At 39.9% G+C, this 20066-nt stretch overlaps 1 protein-coding gene across 5 annotated transcripts in view; it reads left to right on the forward strand.

The window, feature by feature from the left end:
- The window catches only part of LOC100746746, a 317300-nt gene that overhangs the window by 91856 nt on the left and 205378 nt on the right, over nt 1-20066 (forward strand). For 2 of the 5 annotated variants that reach the window (XM_012389182.3, XM_033322390.1), the window contains one exon: nt 3689-3776. The exons of 1 other annotated variant lie outside the window; for it this stretch is intronic. The gene's annotated coding sequence lies outside the window, so the exon portion shown is untranslated. Of the gene's footprint in view, nt 1-2485; nt 2653-3193; nt 3397-3688; nt 3777-20066 lie in introns of those variants that run through there. 2 more of the 5 variants (XM_024369664.2, XM_024369663.2) reach the window with 2 other exon arrangements.

Raw genomic sequence — 20066 nt, forward strand, 5'->3', positions numbered from 1 at the left:
CGAGGGGAGGATTCACGTCGATTCTCTGATCACGAGTTGCTTGTATCGAAGAAAGGCTCGTTAATTGAACGCCGGGGGCAACGTCTCGCAGTTGAAAATTAGTCGAGTCTCTCGACCCATCGCTGAACTTCAATGATCCACAAAGAGACTAACTAAACCAGCCTAACGAGAGTTCAGAAAGGACCGAAAATCTGAATTTCCAGCGAGAAACACGTTAACACACCACCTTTAATTTATCATCAAACAATCTTAGAAAGATTCGAGTTCGAAGATATCAACCTAGCGCCACCTGGAACCGACATGGCCGCTGTTTGCGCTGTTCTGACCCAAATATTGAGATACGGGTTTAAAGTAGGTCCTGTAACTTTTTTTAGTCGATTTCTGCAGGCGTCTTTTCTAGATGAAAGTTTAGCAATGAAAAACAAATGTTTTGTGTACATTTTTTCATTCCATATTCTTAGATTAAAGCAACGATTAAGATATAAGAAAAAGTTGCATACATATCGCAATCAAATCATTGAAACAAGTGAAACTTTTTGAATAACATACAGAAGAAAATAAGTTTTGAATATTTCATAATTTTAAGCGATGTCCGGAAAATGAAGAAGGATATTTGGAATGTCGAAAGCGTCAGGCAGAAATATCATATCCTTCTTACATCGGAACGTACACTTTGGTTTCCACGTATCTGTGATTCGATCGTCCATTCGGTGGCGCAAACAAACTCGCCTAATTTCAAAAACGTGCACACAATTTGGCAAACGGCACGTCCAAACATCAGAGCCGGGGCTCATCAATCGATCCGCTCATCAAAACTCGCTTCCGCGCGCGTGGCTAGCGTCAGCCATTTTAATTCCAACTAATAAAATCGCCTGGAACGTGCTCAACGAAAGTTGTAACGAAATTCCATTCCGTGTTCGTGGGAACAATGTGCATCCTGAGTGTAGTCTGAACGCGACACGCAAGCTTTCATGAATTCCCGATGAACAAAATGGCGGGTGGCACGCATCGACGCACTGTAATGGCGTCTGCGAGACCTTCGACGCGCCCTTTGTTCGTGGAAAATTGTTTCTTCCTCGCGAGAGATCTCTCAAAGCGGCGTTAGAAAATAACGCCCAGAAGGGACAATCGCTCACGAAGTTCAAGATTTAGCGCGAACCAAAAGCTTTGGCCTGCCGATGACTTTGACTTTGTCATCGGAGAATAAAAAGAACGGTGTTTAAGCTTCGACAAAGTACTTTCAATTGGAATCGTCATTTTCAGATAAAACATGATTTTTGTGCATCCATGATTTTCCAAGATCTTTTATTATAGTGAAATTTCTAATATTCTTTGCCACGTTGTGGTAACTGAATAAACAAATGAATGATTTACAATTGTAGTTCTAAATCTGAACCAGTATCGTTAGATTATAGGTTATGTTTAATTTGTACGAAAATGGATCGGAGAGATTGAAGTACTATTGTAATCAATTCGTTAGAAGCTATAAAGAGGAAATATTGGATTTTTAAAAACATTAAACGATGTTACAAGAACATTTAACTTCGCTCAGTGACACTTTTATGGAAACTAACATCCGACACTGGGGCCCTTCTTGCATTCAACGGTGCAATTAAGGAATAACGCTTGTAACTGGTCTTGGCTGCGCTGATTTCCGCTCGTTTCTCGCACTCTGCATGCTTGCCCGGCAACTACTGAACTTGTTCAGGGTGATTTTACCAAGGGATGAGTTGGAAAGAAGGGCAATTTCATCGCAACAGCTCCTAATGGAATAAATCGTAGATTTGCTGATTAGTAACGCGCGGAAGATTGATCGCAGCTAGTATCGATCTTTTAAGTACTTGAAACTTTGTTGAATTATATTGTACACTTTCCTTCTTAAATCAAATATCGGTGTAGAAAAATATTTGTTTAAAAAATACCAAGTCTTCTCCTATAATAATACAATTAGGGATTGCCAATATTTCTTAGAAAAACTTATTTTTATAGAATTTTATACATGCATTTTTAGTCAAATATTTGTATTGACGAATTGATCGAAGCTGACAGATTTTTGAAACATCAATGTTTCTCTTACGTATATTATCATATTAATATATTTATTATTTCATGTAAATATATTTCATGTAATAATAAGTACACAATATTAATGTATTAATAAATAATTGCACAGAAATTGAATTCGTCATCCAAAATGATAAATCCGATAAATGGCCTTATTACAGTAACGCCGGGCCAAACACGAATTAAGGTTACTAAACCATGATCGAGCGATTTTTAAAATCACTAATAGGCAGAAACAATATCATTCGTTATCTTTTATTAGCCTTGCATTTTAATTACTTTTATCTAAACGTTCTGCATTCCAGCCTACTCGACAAAGGCGCATTTGTTCGTTGAATGATTTCGCGGTATTCCCACTACAGAGCTATAAATTATGAGTCTACACACCCTTGAAATCGTGAGCGAACTCAGTCGTCATCGAAGTTTCATGGGCGTCGTATGTCTCGCGCCTGCCTCTATACATCCGCAACGTCTAGTGATTTTTGTTTCGCGTTCTCTAGTGTGTGTGTACGTGTACGTAGCCTCCTTAAAATAACGCGTGCTGGCTGAAACAACGAGAATGAAAGATGCATATAAATAGTAGTTGTAGTACGTATACAGTCAGCCACGAAACTTTTCGTACAGCTTTTAAAAGGGTCGCTTTCATTTATATAAAACAAGCAAACAAAAGCATTGGTGAATATATGCAGAGATAAAAACATTTTTTTTTGTGTAATTCATACGTAATTTATTACGATAGTTAGAGAAACTATATAAATTTTATAAAAAAATTGTACTGTAACGAAATAAAGTTATTATTAATTTTATGTTATTCTTGTGAACGTATGATAGGCACCCGGGTTAATTACTCGAAATTAATTAGAAAATATCAATAATTTTAAATAGGAAAATCCTGTATTTAGTTTAAGATCCTATTCATCTCAAATCATAAATAGCCCACTGTAGGGAATTAATTTTTTGTTGCCCTGCAATGATGATAAACTAGAATAAATACGAAGTAGAAGTTTTGTGTACACGCGAAACTAGACGAGTCGCTGCTTATCAACGAGTTTTCTTTTTATCAGTGCGAAAAAGGAATTTTTTTTCGCTTAAGTACCGCCTCGCGGGGGTGGATTGCTCTTTGAGAAACTTTCGACGGATATTGGGCTGCCGCTAAGAGAAAAGAATAAAATCAACTATGGCCCGGAATTGGCCAAAGCTGGACTTTCATAAAATCTCAAGGTTTCCATTGGAATTAGTGTTTTTATGAAAATTACTCGCGTAAGAAACTGAAACACAGACTCCACCGCAGGGTATTCCCTGAATTAGAAACGCTGGAGTTTTGCTTCTCTGGTGAGAATTTTTATTTCCCGGCCATCTATATAATTAAATTACCAATTGTCGTTTCAACCAGTTCCTTAGCCTTATTCTCGTCTTTAGTGCGCCTCACTTTTAAGTGTATTCCAAATGAGAATTACTTTGGTAAATACATTGCGGGAAGATGCATTTGAGTTTAATTTATCGCTAACCTTAATCTTAAAAAGTTCATTTTCTTTGTCGAGCACGTAATTTGCAACAACGTATTTATTGATTTCTAAAGTATAAAACGTATTTAATTAACCCAGCTCTTTTCTTCCAATTTCAGAAGAAACCAATGAACGTTGATCTCTTCGTAACACGATCCTAACCTCAAAAATGTTCGCCTGGACGAGCGACTAACCACCCTGTGGAACGTAAGTACCAGAGTATATTTTCCAATAGTAATTCAAACCCAAAGGGACTCTCAGAATTTCTTTGAAATTCAACGAATCACACAGTTTAATTTCTCATGAAACATTGCCCATTGTTTCGAAAACGCAACTAAAGTTTTCGAAACGTTGCGAAACGAACGCTCCTTTTTACCGTGTCACGTGGATCATCCTATTTTCAGCGTGCCGCGAAATTTCAAAAAGTAGAGGAGAAAAATAGGAAAGAATGCGTCGTGTAATTGCTTACTCTATCGTTCGTCAGCCGCGAAATGCCGAAGCTATAATTGTTCGGTCTCGTCTTTCTCCTTTCCTTTTTTCTTTTTTTTTTTTTTTTTGCTGCTCGCGAGTCAGGTATTACGACAAACAAAGAACCGAGGAGAAAGAAAATGTTCATGGGCGTTTTCAGTGGCACAATGGGGCGGTGCGACTTCTTGAACGACATGGAACTAGGTTAGACCAGGCAAAAGAGCGTACCTGTTTTGCAAATAAATTTTCCTGGCACTTGTTTGTATTAAATTTAAACAAGTCCCTAGATGTGCATCTGTTTAGATGTCATTAACTTTTTCATTATTAAAGACGACTAGAGTCGGACAAATTAAGAATGCGTTTTATATTAAGGATGACTACAGGGTGTATATGCAAATGGACGACTGCAATTTCTTTGAAAATAGTTGGGGTAGGAAAAATTTTGGGAGGACGAAATTAAACGGTGATATATGTATACTTTACGCACTTTATACATTTTTTCTTAATTTAGTTCCTGTTCCTTTTTGTCCTATTTGTAAATTGAACGAAACGTTGGGTATTTTTAGGCTACCCTATATGTATGGATAAGGCGAGTTTATAGAAACGCGAGGTCGCCGCAAATGTATTCCACGCCGCGATTTCGTTTTCGTTGGCCGTGTCTACAAAGTCGCGGCATCACGGAACGTAAATTCTGTCGCGCGATTATCTACATAATGGGCAAGCGTCGCGAGAGTACGGGAAATTTATCGTCCGACTTCCCGATGAAAATTCATATCTTTCCCACCGTTGAAATTTTCCCGGCCCTTTCAACCAAGGAACCCAGGCCTCCTTCTCGTCCTTGGTAAATTCTGAATCCTGGTTGCTGCCTTCAAACCTTATTGCCCTATGATTCTTTGTTCTCGTCTTGCGTTTCAATTCCATTGCTGTTATTCGGTTCACTTTTCATCCAATTGTGTTTTCTGTTCTGTCGTTAAAAACTGTCTTATACATATTATTCTAACCTGATATCGTTATATCGAGAAGGTTTAAAAAAATCTTCTTCCGAATTTTAATATTTCAATTTTGCTTTCGTTTCGATAAAGGAAAATATTCCAAAGCGGGATCGGTACCTTTTAAATTCACTAATCGATAAATTATCGCGAAAGAGGTGAGCATTTTGGAACGAGAACTTCATTTAAATATTTCGTACCGTGCTTATGATATCGATAGTTCTTTGTGAATACACTTTGTCTGTCATTATCTAATAGGTTTTGTTATTGTGCATAGAAGAGGGTAAATAACGATAAAATTAGGTTAACCAATTATTAAACGAGCCAGTTGGTGCTAAATTGTAGACCAGATTAGGTTTCCTATTAAGTTAATTATTTACTAGTTACAGTACCATTGATTACCACGGGTAATCCATAATCTGAACCAACACAGCGCATACTTTCCATATCCAATTCTGCAATGACATTCTAGATGGGTCATTCGTATTGAATACACGTGAAGCAATTTAATTAATTATTATCCACGATCAAATTTTGGATCAAACATTCAAAATGATTACTGCAATTTTTATATTCCCATCTCGCTTTCTTTGCAACAAATATTTCAATGTTTTACTAAAGAATCGTTAAACATTTGAACCAGCTTCCTACTTTGGCTCATTTTATCGTATAATTATTCTTCTTCTTCGTTCGTATAAATATTCAGCAACGTCAGTAACATATTTTATTCAATTGGGTGACAATTATGGGGTGTTTAAACAGCTTCGAAATCTGGCACCAAGAATTTTTCGAAAAACTTTATCCAGCATTCGAGACGAAGAAAACGTGCCTCGTAGAGAGACACCCTGTATAACGCATAAGGGATGTAAGCGCGCCCGCGCGCGTATGCACACAGGAAGCCCGAAGGAAATGTCTGGCAGACGCCGGGGAACGTGATATCCGAAGTCACTCACGAATTCATAGGATCCCTTTCTTCTTTGTTTTCCTCCGTGCGGCCGTGTAACTCGCACGCGACCACGCGTACCGATTCGGTAATGTTCCCGAGGATTTCCCGGCAATCTCAGCCCGCTTTCCGCCAAATCTCCCGGCAATGAGCCGCGTGATGTTTTTCTATCCTATCCAACGTCTCATCCTAACCCATTGTTCGTCTCCGTGTTTCCTGGCTGACGGTCAGGAGCTGAATTTTGGATGTTTCCTGGAGCATCGTATTTCTTTCTACCAGCAGCTATCGTTTTATCATTTACTCACGCTGGATTTTCAGCCTGGAATGGATGGGAATAAAGAGTCTTAGGATTTATCGAGGGGGAATTGGGTTTCTGTCGAGGGAAGTTAGAGGTCTCATGTGAGAGTAGGGATTAAGGAGTTAAATGAAGATTGTTATTGATTTTCGTCCACACTGTGACTACTCAGAGTTCTGTTTTGCTTATGCTTATAGAAAATATAATTAATTTTTTAAATATAGAGAGTTACAAATACTCTGCTGAATGTAAACTTAGCAATGGTAACTATATGACACTAGTTAACGCCCACATGGCGCTAGTGTCGCGTTATTGGGCAAGCTGAACACGATCATTGCAGTGGTAAGATATTGGTAAAGGGAATAGTAGTAATCAATGTAGAATTTAATAGACAATGTTACAGATTGGTTTGTCCTTATTTATCTACTAATTTTTATCCCTATCTTAATTTTATTAAGAATTTTTCTGAGTTCATTTTGAAGTAATTGTTCTTTATTGGTTTTATATATAGATGTACGGTGTTTGTTGTTATTTTCATGGATAATAGATACTTTGAAAAATCCTGGAGAAAAAGGACATTTTAATCAGAAGGAAAATTACGGTGTACCCTTATTAACGAACAATTCAAGTACCCGGCGAAACCTTACCCTCGCTGGTGTTGTATTTCAAATTCAATTTTCCGATTCTCATTAATTTCGGAGCGCTTCAAACGTTCGCCAAGATTAATTTTCTTCGTCGTCGAATCGCAAAACATTTAGCATAACGGGGAAGTCTCCCGCTCGTTCTTTAAATTACTAAAACTTCGTTCTTCTTTCAATGATTGAAAACACAATTAATTGAAGCTTCGATGCAAAAGTTAGGAAACTGAAAAATCCAAAGCTCGGACAAAAGAATGTACCAAAGTTTTTTTTCAAGTCGCCCAACTCGAAAACACTTTTAATCCTGAATACCGAAGTACTCGCTGGTCGAATCGCTTTGGACCGCATTAACAACGGGAGCGTTACGAAGTAGCCAGAACTAACTGCCAAATTGGACTAACGTGAGTTCAGCACGCAGCAAAATTTTCCGTAACATTTTATTTCCTTCGATCGGAGCAAAGAGAATGTCAATAGAGGAGAAGCTGCGTACACAGAAGGTAATCCTTGTAAATTCCTGATAACAGTCGCGTTTCCATCCGGTGGCTGGTGCAGACTAACCGGAAACGAAGAAATTGGGTAGAAGGGAAACTACTGGCTGGTTCTCGTTGCACATATACACCAGGATTTAGGTCAACAATGCGGAAGCCTCGTAGAAATCGCTCCGGTGAATAGACTAGGGTAACCGATTGAAAGTATTCTACTCGATTTGGCCGCGATTCCATGGAATCTCCTGAGCGTGGTAATGCAGCCACCTGCTTTACCACCGGTTACGTGTAACAGGATAATCGTCGACCCAGTTCGCGAATGGAACATGATTCACCGTGTGTTCTAGTCGTTGATCTTCCACTGACGATCCTAGTTCCTGAATGGAGGGTAATCGAAATCGTATGGAAGAGTTTCGATTCGCTCGAATTTCTAATGGAAGAGCGTTTCTGCCGTTGGCAAGGATCCGGGAAAAGCGAGCTGAAGCTGTATTGTAGTATGCACAATCCTAGTCATAAATATTAGAGCAGCTGCTGGTTTCGTATGGAACGTGATAATTAATTTAAAGTATCAAGGAAACGATTAATCTCTGTCAGAATCTTAGGTTCGTGCAAGGTTGTATCGTCTATGGGATATTTGAAAATTCGATATTACATTTATTGAATCTAAGATACTGGTATTTCCATAGAAATATGAAAATTCATCAAGCGTTAAAGTTTCATTACCGAACTAATTTTAAAGAAAAATGAGAAAACAATTAAAATGGTCGTCTCACCGTAACGCAATTAAGTTGAACAATAAGACCAGGCTGACCATCGTCACCTGTTGTCGACATATCCGAAGGCTTCGGAGTAACCGTAAAACAGCGAAGTTCGTTTCGCTCGAAGTTTCGAAACGTTTTATCGGTCGAATTGTATAGTGTGCCGCCGTTATGATTGCTTAATTTATACTCGATAAAACGAGGCGAGGTCTCTAGATGAAAAATCGTAGCAACACGACGCAGTTCAAAGGCGTGGCGAGTTAGCGGTTTCGAACAATGTCCGTGGAAAATAAATTCAGTCGCGTTTTTTACGGTTTCTGCTTAACGTTTCCGGAGAAATAGCGACTAAAGAGACGTTAAACCGGGATATTTTCAGCTGGTCGGCGCGCTGGATTCGTTTAATTGGAATTGTGAATCGATGGTAGGGTTTTTATTTTTAGAAATTGCCGTGGAAATTGGAAAACACCGAGTAAATTTTCATCGTTAATAGCGTCAATTTGTTTTTAAATTGTGAAGGTTGATTTTTCCAGTTTAAAGTTCAATTTAGCTGGATTAAATGGCGGATATTGAGTTAGGGATTCCAGGAGTAATCGTGCAGATTATCCAATTCCATAGATTTTTCCCTATTGTTATCGAGGCACGAGTAGCGTAATTGTTACACTGATAAACACAGCGACAAATTTAGTCACGTGTTCCAGGATATACGTAAATCTAATAAAAAATATCTATGTAAAAATATTAATACGAATATATTAAAAAAATATATGCCGACCTATTAGGAATCTAGAAATAAAATAAGATAATTAAAGATATGTTTAATCTAGATCAGCCATTGTAAAGGTATTCAAACCGAAAGGACCGATTCAGGTGATAATTGAATTTTAACCAATTTCGATCAACCTGGTGTCGAAAGAATGATAAAAAAGCCAAGACTGACAGGCTGCCAGAAAGTGCGTTGACCCAGTTGGAATAAAAATACACGCGCGTGTATTTCGCTGAAACGCAGTCGCGTTCTTTATTTTTTCTTCTCTGTGACTGCCCGTTTTTCTCCGTGTCTGACTGCCACAAGTAGATAGTTATGTCGCACGGTTTGCATTTTAAAGAGCCGAGCAGATTGTCGTCACATTTTAAAGAACCGCAGGCTAACGACGCGTACATCCTCAAATAGAATCGGGTTCCTGACGAGGATTCCTTCAGGCTCTCTGAATTTTTTCTCCTGCCCACCGACCAATCTTCAGACTGTCATCGTCAGTAGTTAAGACGGCTTTCCCCTCTATCTTTTTTTAAAGAGCATCTCGAGCATCCTCTGCTTGATGGTTTCGAGACGTCTTCAACAGTAATTAACACGTTCCTTTGGTACATTCTTTTGGGCAGGCCGTTATTTAGAGTCTGATGTTCTGTCGTCGTGTCTGCAACAGGTTTCTGAGAAACTAGTTGGTAGTTTCGTGTCTTTCGGGTTGGAAATCTGATATTTGGTTCGAAGTTTCGAGGCTGTAAAAAAAAAAGTAGAAAGTAGATGAAATTTTTAATTGTTTTAGCTGTTCGAATGCAAAATTGAAGCGAGTTGTTATGGATCTGTTGATAAAATTAGGTTGCATAGAAAATCCAATTGTTTAAGTTGTAAGTGCCGAGAAGCCAATTTCTTTTCGTTTAAAAAACAAAATATAGAATAACAACGTACAAACGTAGAATAGAATAAAAATAAAATGTGTGACATAATGTTTATAAAGGAACAGTTCGAAGGATTGTGCAGACAGATAACCGAAAGGAAAGAAAAATGATCGTGCCGATGCGTTTTCGTAAAATTACAGCGAATGTAGAGCGGCGAAAGGCAACCGAAGGCTAAATCATTTCAGAAACAAAGTTATCCCGCGGTTCATTCCGACGGGAGCTTACACGAATACCTCAGATATTAGTTCGTAACAAAATTCCCGTGCTGCCAACTTTTCCAATAAAAACTTCGGACATCATCAAAATTAACCTCCCCAAACAGATTCCACTTATTCAATATCCTGACGAATTTCAAAAGCCCGATACTTGCGCACGGAATTCTTTTCCCCTGCAGTTCCGCTCAACTTCCTGTACACCTTATCAGCGGCTTAATTCTATCGTGCAATTGTTTCGCCATCTTTAGAAAATCTCTAAAGATGTCTTAAGTATTACTCTCAGAGGGAAACGTTTGAGAAACGATGAAAACGACGAAAACTGATTGTAACCGATCGGTGAAATAATTCGAATGTTAATCTTTTAATGAATGGAATATTATGCTACTACGTAACTGATGTTCTCGATATCTTTGAGTGTTCAAAAGAACGACAAAAGTCATATATAATCTGAAAATCAAATGGCAAGACGAATGAAACTAGTAGAATTGATTCGCAACATATTAAATTTTAAAAGTGCATTTCTACAAAAGACAGGAGATGTAACTTATCGAATTCTTTATCCGTGGTTTTCAATTACTATATTCCTTTCGAAGTATCTGTGAAATAACTGAAAGTGACACGTGGGTCGTCGAATACCCCATTGTTCCAACTAATAAGAGGAAGAGCCTCCTAGTCGAATTCTTAGGCCGTGCGCGGTAGTAGCGTCGCGAGACGGCGCTGGCGAACAATGGACAGGTATGACAGCGGCGGACAAGTGTCCTGGGAATACCTATTGTTTTTTCCAGGCTGCTACAACCGCCGGCAGCGTTAATGTCCCCGGTAATGGTCGGAGAAAGGGGCTAGGTAATGCGAGCTGCAGTCGTCTCCGCGTCGTCCTCGTCGTGTACGTGCAGCAGCAGCTGGAATTGCCGGCTGCTTTTTGAATTTCACCCTTCCTCGAGCTTCTGTCAGGCTAATTTCGGAGACCTGACTCTGGAACGAGCCGGACGACTCGTTTTCCAGTCGCTGCACTCGGAACGAGATACGGGGTTCTTGCTGGTTTTTGATGAACCGAGGTTAGGTCAGTATTCAGCGGTGAACGGCCTGATTGATTCGGCTAGAGACGAGTTCCAGGGGGACAGGCTGGAGGATGCCATTGTCTTTTCAGGGCGATGTTAATCCTTGACTTGTGCGATGAAATGGAGAACCAACGAATACTACGATAAGAAAATGGTAATGCAAGTTCGAGGTTACGTAGATTAATAGCAATTAATCAGATAGCTGATGCCAGCGCTGTCTGGTGACTATCGTCCGCAGCCTAAAAATTGGATAAGGCTGTTCCTCTTGTTAGCACAAACAAATGCGAGGTATTCGACGACTTAGGGAGGCAAAACGTGCCTTTTAAGCGGAGCAAATAAAGGAATCCACCAAAATCGAATCTCCTCACGTTTTTTTCTTCGGTCTCCTTCCTTCTTCTGTGTCTTATTTCACTCTACGCGTGTTTGCCACCTTTGTCGAGGGGTGAATCCATTATGGCTGGCTTGTTCTCCGTTGGGGATACGCCGAGCGAGATTTTCTTTGAGCTGCTTCGATTCCTCGCTTTGAAGTAGGAGTGGGTCGTAGGAAGCGTGAGAGTTGGAGACGAGGACAAAGTGTTATGGCTGAGGAATGATTGACCAGTTGGTCTGACTGTGTTGCTGGCTCTGTGGAAGGTAATACCTGGCGATGTAGATAAAATGGAGTCGCAAGGAAAGTGCTACGAGCAACAAAATTTTGGTGTTGGATAGACGAGTCTAGAACGCAGTTTACAATATAGCAATTCCGGAAACTATTGATTTGAGAAAGTTGCGCTTACTTTATTTTTATTCTTCCAAGATAGTATTCGCGTACCATTTTTCCATTGGGCAAAAGTCAAATAGTCGATGAAAAATTTGTTATTCTCATAGAGTTCATGCCAGGACAGCTATCGAGTTACTTGGAGGAACATTCTGTTGCTATCCAGAGTTCATCGAGAGGAAAGCTAAAGTTCCGACAAAAATTGTAGTTTTAGGAGCGAAGTTGGAACGTTCGATGAGAAATCGTCTTTCCAAGATAAACACAGGCGCTCGTTAAATCGAGCACGCGGTTGGTTATGTCCGAGTTCATTGTTTTCTTTCTTTTCGGGCCTGCTGGACCGCGTTCGATTAATCTATTTGTCAGAGCCAACTTTGATGGCTGCCCAAGTTTCAAGACCGAAAGTCTCTTTTTCTGTCGGGGTTATGGTCCTTTTACAGGACGTTATATTTATAGAAGCGTTCAGGTTTTCATTCTCAAACTTGTATTTTATTGTTAATATGTAAATATGGAATTCTTAATCGTTCGTAAAATTGACTGGAATTAGTTCCTAGAACCAGTTCCAGGTATTCGTATCAGGAATATCGATCCGTAAGGTAACTTAATGCTTTTCAACACCATTGATCACCTCCTTAATTAACGTTCCATTATTCGAACACACGTTGAGTAGTTATCGTGTTACATAATTAGATCGTCGACGTCGTAATTAGATATGCCTCGTGTACCAACTGAATACAGCTGTATAATAAATTTTCGCACGCCATTCGAGTAAATTTTAAAAATAGATTCATCGCAATTCCTTAGCTTTACGAATCGGAGATTGATCCATTAGTACTTTTCATTTATCTAAGTTCGTCGAGGGACAAACGATTCGTACGATAAAAATTCACCAATTTTTCTCTCAATTTGTATCTCAATTTGTAATTTCAGAGTTATAGAACATCGTCGACGATAAATTATAACGTCGTTAATATAAATATTAGCCCTTTACCAAAATGTTGATTAAGTTCCTTCAAATTTCCCTCCGATCTGTAGCCATTAACACTTGTCACAGCGAATCGCAAATATTTCTCTAAAAACCTGCTGTATAATCTCAACCAATTTTCTCGCGTATCTTGTAACCTTGTCCTCGAGATTTCACAACTCTACGAAGCACAATGTTTATTCCCTGGAGAGTTATCGTTGTCGAACATGTTTTAACCGACAGAAACACGAGTAACTTGTACATCGCTGGCAGTTCTGATAAAGCGTAATCATGCACGCGAATGCCAGTCGCCTGTAAATTAGCGTGCGAGTGGATGTACGCGCTCGCAACTGGAATTCTTCCGTATAATTCCCCCTTTCCCTACCAAATAACACCGATAACGGATTAAGCGTGCCGGTTCTCTGCTATTAAATTACGCCGGTATCGCGTTAATTCCATTTTAATTTTTGTATCATTGCTGTTCATTGAGTCGCGTCACGAACCAGTTCGCCATCGCGATTTATTCCGGGAAACGTCGCCTCGTCGTAGTCATGTAATCGTGCCAGCATTAATTATCTCAGAGATATGGCTTTCGTCGAAGGGAATTAATAATTCAAAGTGGTAATCGATTTTTCAAGAATCTTTTCCTTCGTTTCGTTCCGAGATCTCGAATTTTTGGCCAAACTGTCATTTCATAAGAATATCGATTTTTTTCGTGTTGATTAAAATAACTGAAGGTAGTAACGGTATTTATATAGCAGAGGCATTTTTCAATCTTTTAATAGTATAATCAAATTGTGAAAAATCCAGAATGAAGAATTCGAAGAATAAGCAATTTTTGTTATTATCTGTGCGCTTCTGCAAAGTATACAGAAAATTTGTACGAAGAATGCCATAGTATAACAAAGATTTCTAGAAATCTGAATAATCTGTACTCGGATAGATCGGAACCTAATCTAAAAATTCCCGTTTCAAAGCTACAGTACGACTAAATTAACCTGCAAAATGACGACTATGCCATTGAAACTCGTAAGCATATAGCAAACATCGTCCAATTAAACGATATGCCCCCTGACACGCTAGAAACGTAGAGACTCCGATGTTGAAAATCGAGCGTCGAAATTCCCCTCGCCATCCCCGAGCTCCGCCATGCTAATTATTAACATTACAACAACTCGACAACGTCGTTCGATCCCATTCAACACCGCCACGGCTATTATCTCGATCAACTGAACCGTATAATTGCCGCCTAATGATCTCCTCCGAATTATTGACTATAACTTGCTGTTAAGTAACAGCATGTCGTGAACTGCTTTAATAACGTTACGACGAATGAATAGACACTGGTCCAGTCCATACTTGTTTCGGTGTTTACCATACGCTCTCTTGAAACGCCAATTATCCACGCCGATTCTGTGAAATTAGTGCTTTGATCGCTTCTGTGGCTCCTCGATCAGAATTGCAGGAAATTGTCCAAGCAAATATTTATTCAAACAATATCGAAGTATAAAAATTCCCAATTATGCAATTTACTAAGTTTTCCCAATTTTCGCTATTTGGCCTTCGTAGATTTGGCTCGGGTGTCGGTAAATTTATTTAAAAGTGTTTGAACGATCGAAAATCCAGAAAATTGTTGACCCTCGAAAGAGCCAAATATTATGTTTTTCACAAATTTTAAGAAGATGCTGAATCTCTCTCAAATTTCGCTACGAGCTCCCTGAACAGTCTATTATTTGTTATTTTCGTTGAAACGAAGAGCGCTCGACTCTGTTTTCAACGGAGGTAGAAAATATTCTTCCAATATGGCTGCGATATTCTGCGTAGAGGAACGTGGAGATCTCCACTGGGAAGATAATCGCGGCCTATTAACGATACAACGAGATTTCAACCGCGTTATTCTTCCGCCTTCGTTCCAGTTATCCCACTATTGGCATCGGCTAATGCGGCGGTTCGGTTTCATTTCGCGGCGGCTAATCTGCCGCTACTGCCAGCCAGATTCATCGATTAATTCGCAGCCAGTGGTCTGGGGAGATTGCGTGTTCCTCGTTGATTTTATTCAATGGTAACTTAATAAGAGAGCAGATTATGAGTCTTGTCGGTGGGATGATCGTTTCATGTTTTAGTTGATGGTGAATCTGTTCTCGTCAGCCAACTCAATTCATTCGCTGTTATTCGCGCGTGTGTCGTATGGTTATACACAATCTGTATACGTTACGATCGAATTTAGACTCTGCAATTTTTCTCTGACAAACGATTTACCTCGTTATACGACGAATCGTCTCCCTGACTAATTGATGGAAACTTAAACATTTCCAATTGCCAGAATTCTCTTCTATAGATATTTATTCTATTAGGAATATTTAGAAAATTCCTAATAGATCAGAGAATCTACTTGCATCTAATTAGAGTCTAATCAGATCAAACCGACTCCCTATTTCCGAACAACGTTGTTCGGATAAACGCGAATCTCTAACAAGAAAGTCACACAGCGTTTATCAACCACCCAATTCATCATTGACAAATGAAACAATTGCGAAGTGAATGACGTCAATCGAAACGGTGAGAGCACGCACAATAAGTATCGTTTCCAATGGTAGCCTCCGATAGACGGTGTTCAGAGGACAAGGTAACCGAGCAGCGGATCGACAGGGCTTAATTAGTGAATTAATTAAACGCCAATGAAACAGCGGAGCAATATCTTTCCACCGGTCAGTCGGGTGTCCTGAAAGCCGCATAATGCTCGCGTCCCTGTCTGTCGGTGACGTGGCAAACTGGAGCACGAATAATCGGCGGCAATTAAATGGTAGAGCGGCTTCCGATCAATTTTCCGGGCCACGAGCCTGCGGGGGGAGAGTAGCGTGTGCCTGAGATAGCGATTCGCGATCAAACCCGTCACCAGGTACGTCGTGTGCTGATCCACGTTGCTCTCAGGTGGCCACTAATTGGCACCTGTTTCGAACTGTACAGTTCGCGAGAATCATAGGAAATTGCGTACGATAGTTGGTGGAAGTACTCGAACATTTACCGCGTGAAACTTTTATAAATACCACGCGCGTATTTTACGAAACACATTGGAATTTCGTTAGAACTGCGACGAGGCACCGCTGTTCTGATTATGCTGACAAAAGTTGCAACCAATCCGAGAACGTACAACAAATTACGAACGCTCGTGGCTTAGTTATTACACGTAGATAGAAACGAGGTTATTTTATCGTAACGTTGAACACGAATTTGTCAAGTTCTCGAAAATATAGACGATAATAATCGAACGAAGACCCGCTTTTTCGCACAATGTGCTAAATGTGTCATAGTCTATTATTTGAGACCTACCTTTTCAAGTTTTATACATGGATATCGATAATTCCAGCCCTTCGAATATTCTAGATACCTACGACCCTAGCTTCTGCTATATCGAGAACGGAAATCAACGATTCCAAACTGTAAAATAGCAAAAATAACACTCAACACGTATGAAGACTACATCACTCGAAGGATCCAATTCCAGCAATCGTCTACCTGCCTATACTCGCCATTCCATATATCCAATCCCCGGCAAAATGACTGGTCTCCAAAGACTTTGGCGGTAACGTTCAGCTCACGTTTCAACCTCCATACCGCTATCAGTCGCGTATTTCTCGCGTAACGTGTAAGCGTGGCGATAAAATTCGAAAATCGCGCAAATATATCGATCGCCCTACTTTTCGATGGAACAACGACAAACCGGTTTTCTCGTCCATGTTTTCTCGCGTCGGTGTGGCGTCAGGTCGATTGATGGGATCGCAGCTGTCGCGTGACACTCGCTTCTACACGATCAGACGCCGACAAACATACGCACACATACTCGCGTGTCTCTTTTCTCGGCTAGATTTATCGTGGTTTAAGGGGCGGTCGATTCAATTACGCTTGCGAACAGTGCCCCTGCATTTCGTCTTGCAGCACGAAGACAAAGATTTAAGCCGGCAACGTGGCCAACGTTCGGACGGTCTAATGGCGTTACCGGGGAATTACAAGATAAACAGAGATTATCTGTTCTCGCGGGCGCCTGGCGTCTTCTTCCCGCCGTGCACGTGCTAACTATCGGTTGCGCTGGTAACGGCGCGACCAGAATAGGTGGCGCCACGTCCGAAGGAAATTTAGCGTTATCGTAGACCTTAGAGTGGACGCGAACGGAGTTGGATTTAATGGCGGGTTTCGTCTGTCTCTTCAAGCGTTTCGGAGAAATTGAATTTAGATGAATGCGAGAGTGGATGCCAAAAGGGACGATTGTCGACAGTTTGTTGCTTTATAGAAGAGTAGAATCTGGTACATAAACCAACTGGACAGCAATGTTGTACAGTTAATGTACAGTTAGCGTGATATTAGAATTCAAGATTAGATTTTTTATTCGAGTCTTTTGAGCTCCTTTAATTATTGTTGACATCTGTTTGTTGCTTCACGGAGGAGTAGGATGCTATATAGTACTTAATACGTGTAATCTGGAAGTTTTAAATTGGATTTCTTGCAGGAGGGTTTTGGCGTTCTTTTAATTACGAATGTCAAGAGGAATGTTTTTGTACGAAGGTTGTAATAAGAGGTATCATATTCATAAAGAAAAGATTAATTAAGAGAGGGCGTCTCTTTTATACCAAAGTGTAAGTTTTTCGTAATAGTGTCCAGGGGAGAACTAAAAGAACTAGGTGACACCACTTGTTAATTTTTTCTTAGTCCCGTGCAATTTTGTTGGGTTGTTCCGAGATTCAATTCTACGGAATTGCAATGCGTAGAATTGTACTTTTAAAATCATTCGATTCTTTTTAATTCTTTCGCTGTAAAAATGAAATTATCTTTGGAATTTATCGGAATGCAGCAAAATGAAAGGGTTGCTGGAATTGAAACATCGTAAAAATCGCAAGAAATTTGTACGTAAGACTCCGGCGATAATTTCTACCATTTTATCGAAAAGCCATTTCAAGAAATACTCTTCCATGAACCTACGTTGATATTACGAAAGATTCTTACGTAACACGATATAGGAAAACGGCGCTAAGAACAAGGTAGAGAAAACAAGGAAACACGATTATTAAAGGACTAGCTTTTCGTTTGAACACCGTCAGAATAAAACTTGTTATTCTCCATCGCGCTGCCCTGTTTAAAAATCCCACACTCGGCGATCATTCGAGCCATTTAATGAAATCAAAGGGTTCCATTAATCGTTGTTCCCGCGGTGCTTTCATAGACGGCTTTTATTTCTGCTCGTTCCGCGTTTCAATTTATCGTTGACACAAATGCGACCGTGATATTCATTATGGCGAAATTGTCTTAACGATAATCTGTCGACGCTGGAGGAGCGCGGCTTCAATTTCTCGTCTACTTCCGGTTCCGCGTTTCTCCCGTTTCCCTCCTCTGCTAATATAGCTGCGCGCTGCACACCCTCTCGCAGTAGCGGATTTTTTAAATACTGGAACGATGGTCCGTTTCACGCCTTCTTCGTTCATTAAAGTCGATGGCGTGATATCCAACCAGGATCAATGCGATCGCGGGGAAACGTTTTCACGCACGAGTGCTCCTCTTTTAAGGGCACTTGGAATTCTTTTTCTGGTTTCTTTCTCCCTCCCTCTCTCTCTCTCTCTCTCTCTCTCTCGCTCTGCCCCTTTTTTCTTTTAATTCTGAAACTATTTTTCTCCATGGGTACGTGAGCACTGCAGGTTTAGAATATTCTATGGCCTGAAACGTGGAAATGGAGAAGCAAAGGTTTTTTCCCCAGTATTCGGGAATTTGATTTTAAATAAAAGAAGATGGCACGTTCCCAGCGGAATTTGGAAAAAAATATTTGACGCAGTTTTTACGGATATGTTTTATTCTGCGGAGTACGAAGTTATTTGCTGGCGATATTGGCAAAGGTTAAAATTCTCTATCAATCTCTCTCTCTCTCTCTCTCTTTTAACTGTTTTTTGATAAAAATAGATCTCTGTTTGATCTATTTGATATTGCTACGATTTAATTTTCTTGAAATGTTTGTGAAATTGTTTGTTATGGATTTGTAATACAACCGTTTAATACTACATGTGAAAGAGAAATCTGTTTTTAATCCTTTTAGTATGACTTGAATGCAATTTTCCTAAAAATACCTAAAACTCTAAAGATTTAGGAAGAATGAGAATTGTCTGGATATAATTTTCCTGAAATACCCTTAAAGAAACATTCTAAAAATTATAATCTTTGTAAATGAAATCTTGTATCCCAACGAGCTAGCCTAATCCATCGATCGAAGATCGATCGGTCTGACATAAAAAGCGTTGTTTAACGATAGATCGTTGATGGCCCATAGAAATTTACCTCGCAAAGTTGTCGAAGAAGATCCCTTGTTCCCCCTTGAGCCATACGCCGAGAAGTTGAGGAACGTTTTAAAAAAGTTGCCTGAAAACTAAAAGGATCGGCACCCGAGGTTTACCTCGCAAGATAAACTTCCTGCCTTTTAAGTTTCATCTCGACGATCCTTTTTCTCCCTTGGTGATAACAGCGAGCAGACTGCAGGGACGAATCAATCGATAAACAACGTTAATCGCATTATAATCAAAATATTTCCCAGGGCATAATCAGCGATACGTATTCACGGTGCGTTGCTAGCCCCCATGAATTATGCAGAAGCCAGCTCGCGGTATAATTTTTATTAACGACGCTACTTCTAATCCCGTGGCTCGTGTCGTGTGCAGTAACTTCAACCAATCAGAGTAAAAGAACCCGTGTTTTCTTCGTGGCTCGAATATTGATTGTTATACGTCCTCGTTATTTTCTGCTGTCCCTACGTTTATTTATTCCTCTTTAGTTGCCTCTCCTGATCCTACGTTTTCAAGCGTATACAAATTCAAAATTCCAATTGCTACTTTAATTAATTCGGACTTTAAGCGACGGTGGTTTTAGACGGCGAATGAATTTTTCAAAATCTTAAATTTCAATAAAAGATCAAATATCCTTTCCATTCGTTTATTCATATTCGATTCTACGAGATATTTGTTTGAACGCACCTGAAAAAAATAGTATAAATTCGCAGTAGATATCGATATCCCGAAACTCGTACCATCGCCGTGGTACCGCAATTTTTCTTTAACCAAAAGGACACGGCGCAGCTTCGAGAACCAGCCTTTACATCCCGCAGAACCCTGTATCCTCTTCTTCGTAGTTGCTTCTCCGTGTCTCACCATGCTCCGCTACTTTCCCTTTCTCCTTACAGTCGCGTCTTCCACCCCCAATTTATCTCTTCCTCTTCTATGTAGCGGCAG

This window comes from Bombus impatiens, unplaced genomic scaffold (assembly GCF_000188095.3).
Source record: "Bombus impatiens unplaced genomic scaffold, BIMP_2.2 scf_0637, whole genome shotgun sequence".
Classification (NCBI taxonomy): domain Eukaryota; kingdom Metazoa; phylum Arthropoda; class Insecta; order Hymenoptera; family Apidae; genus Bombus; species Bombus impatiens.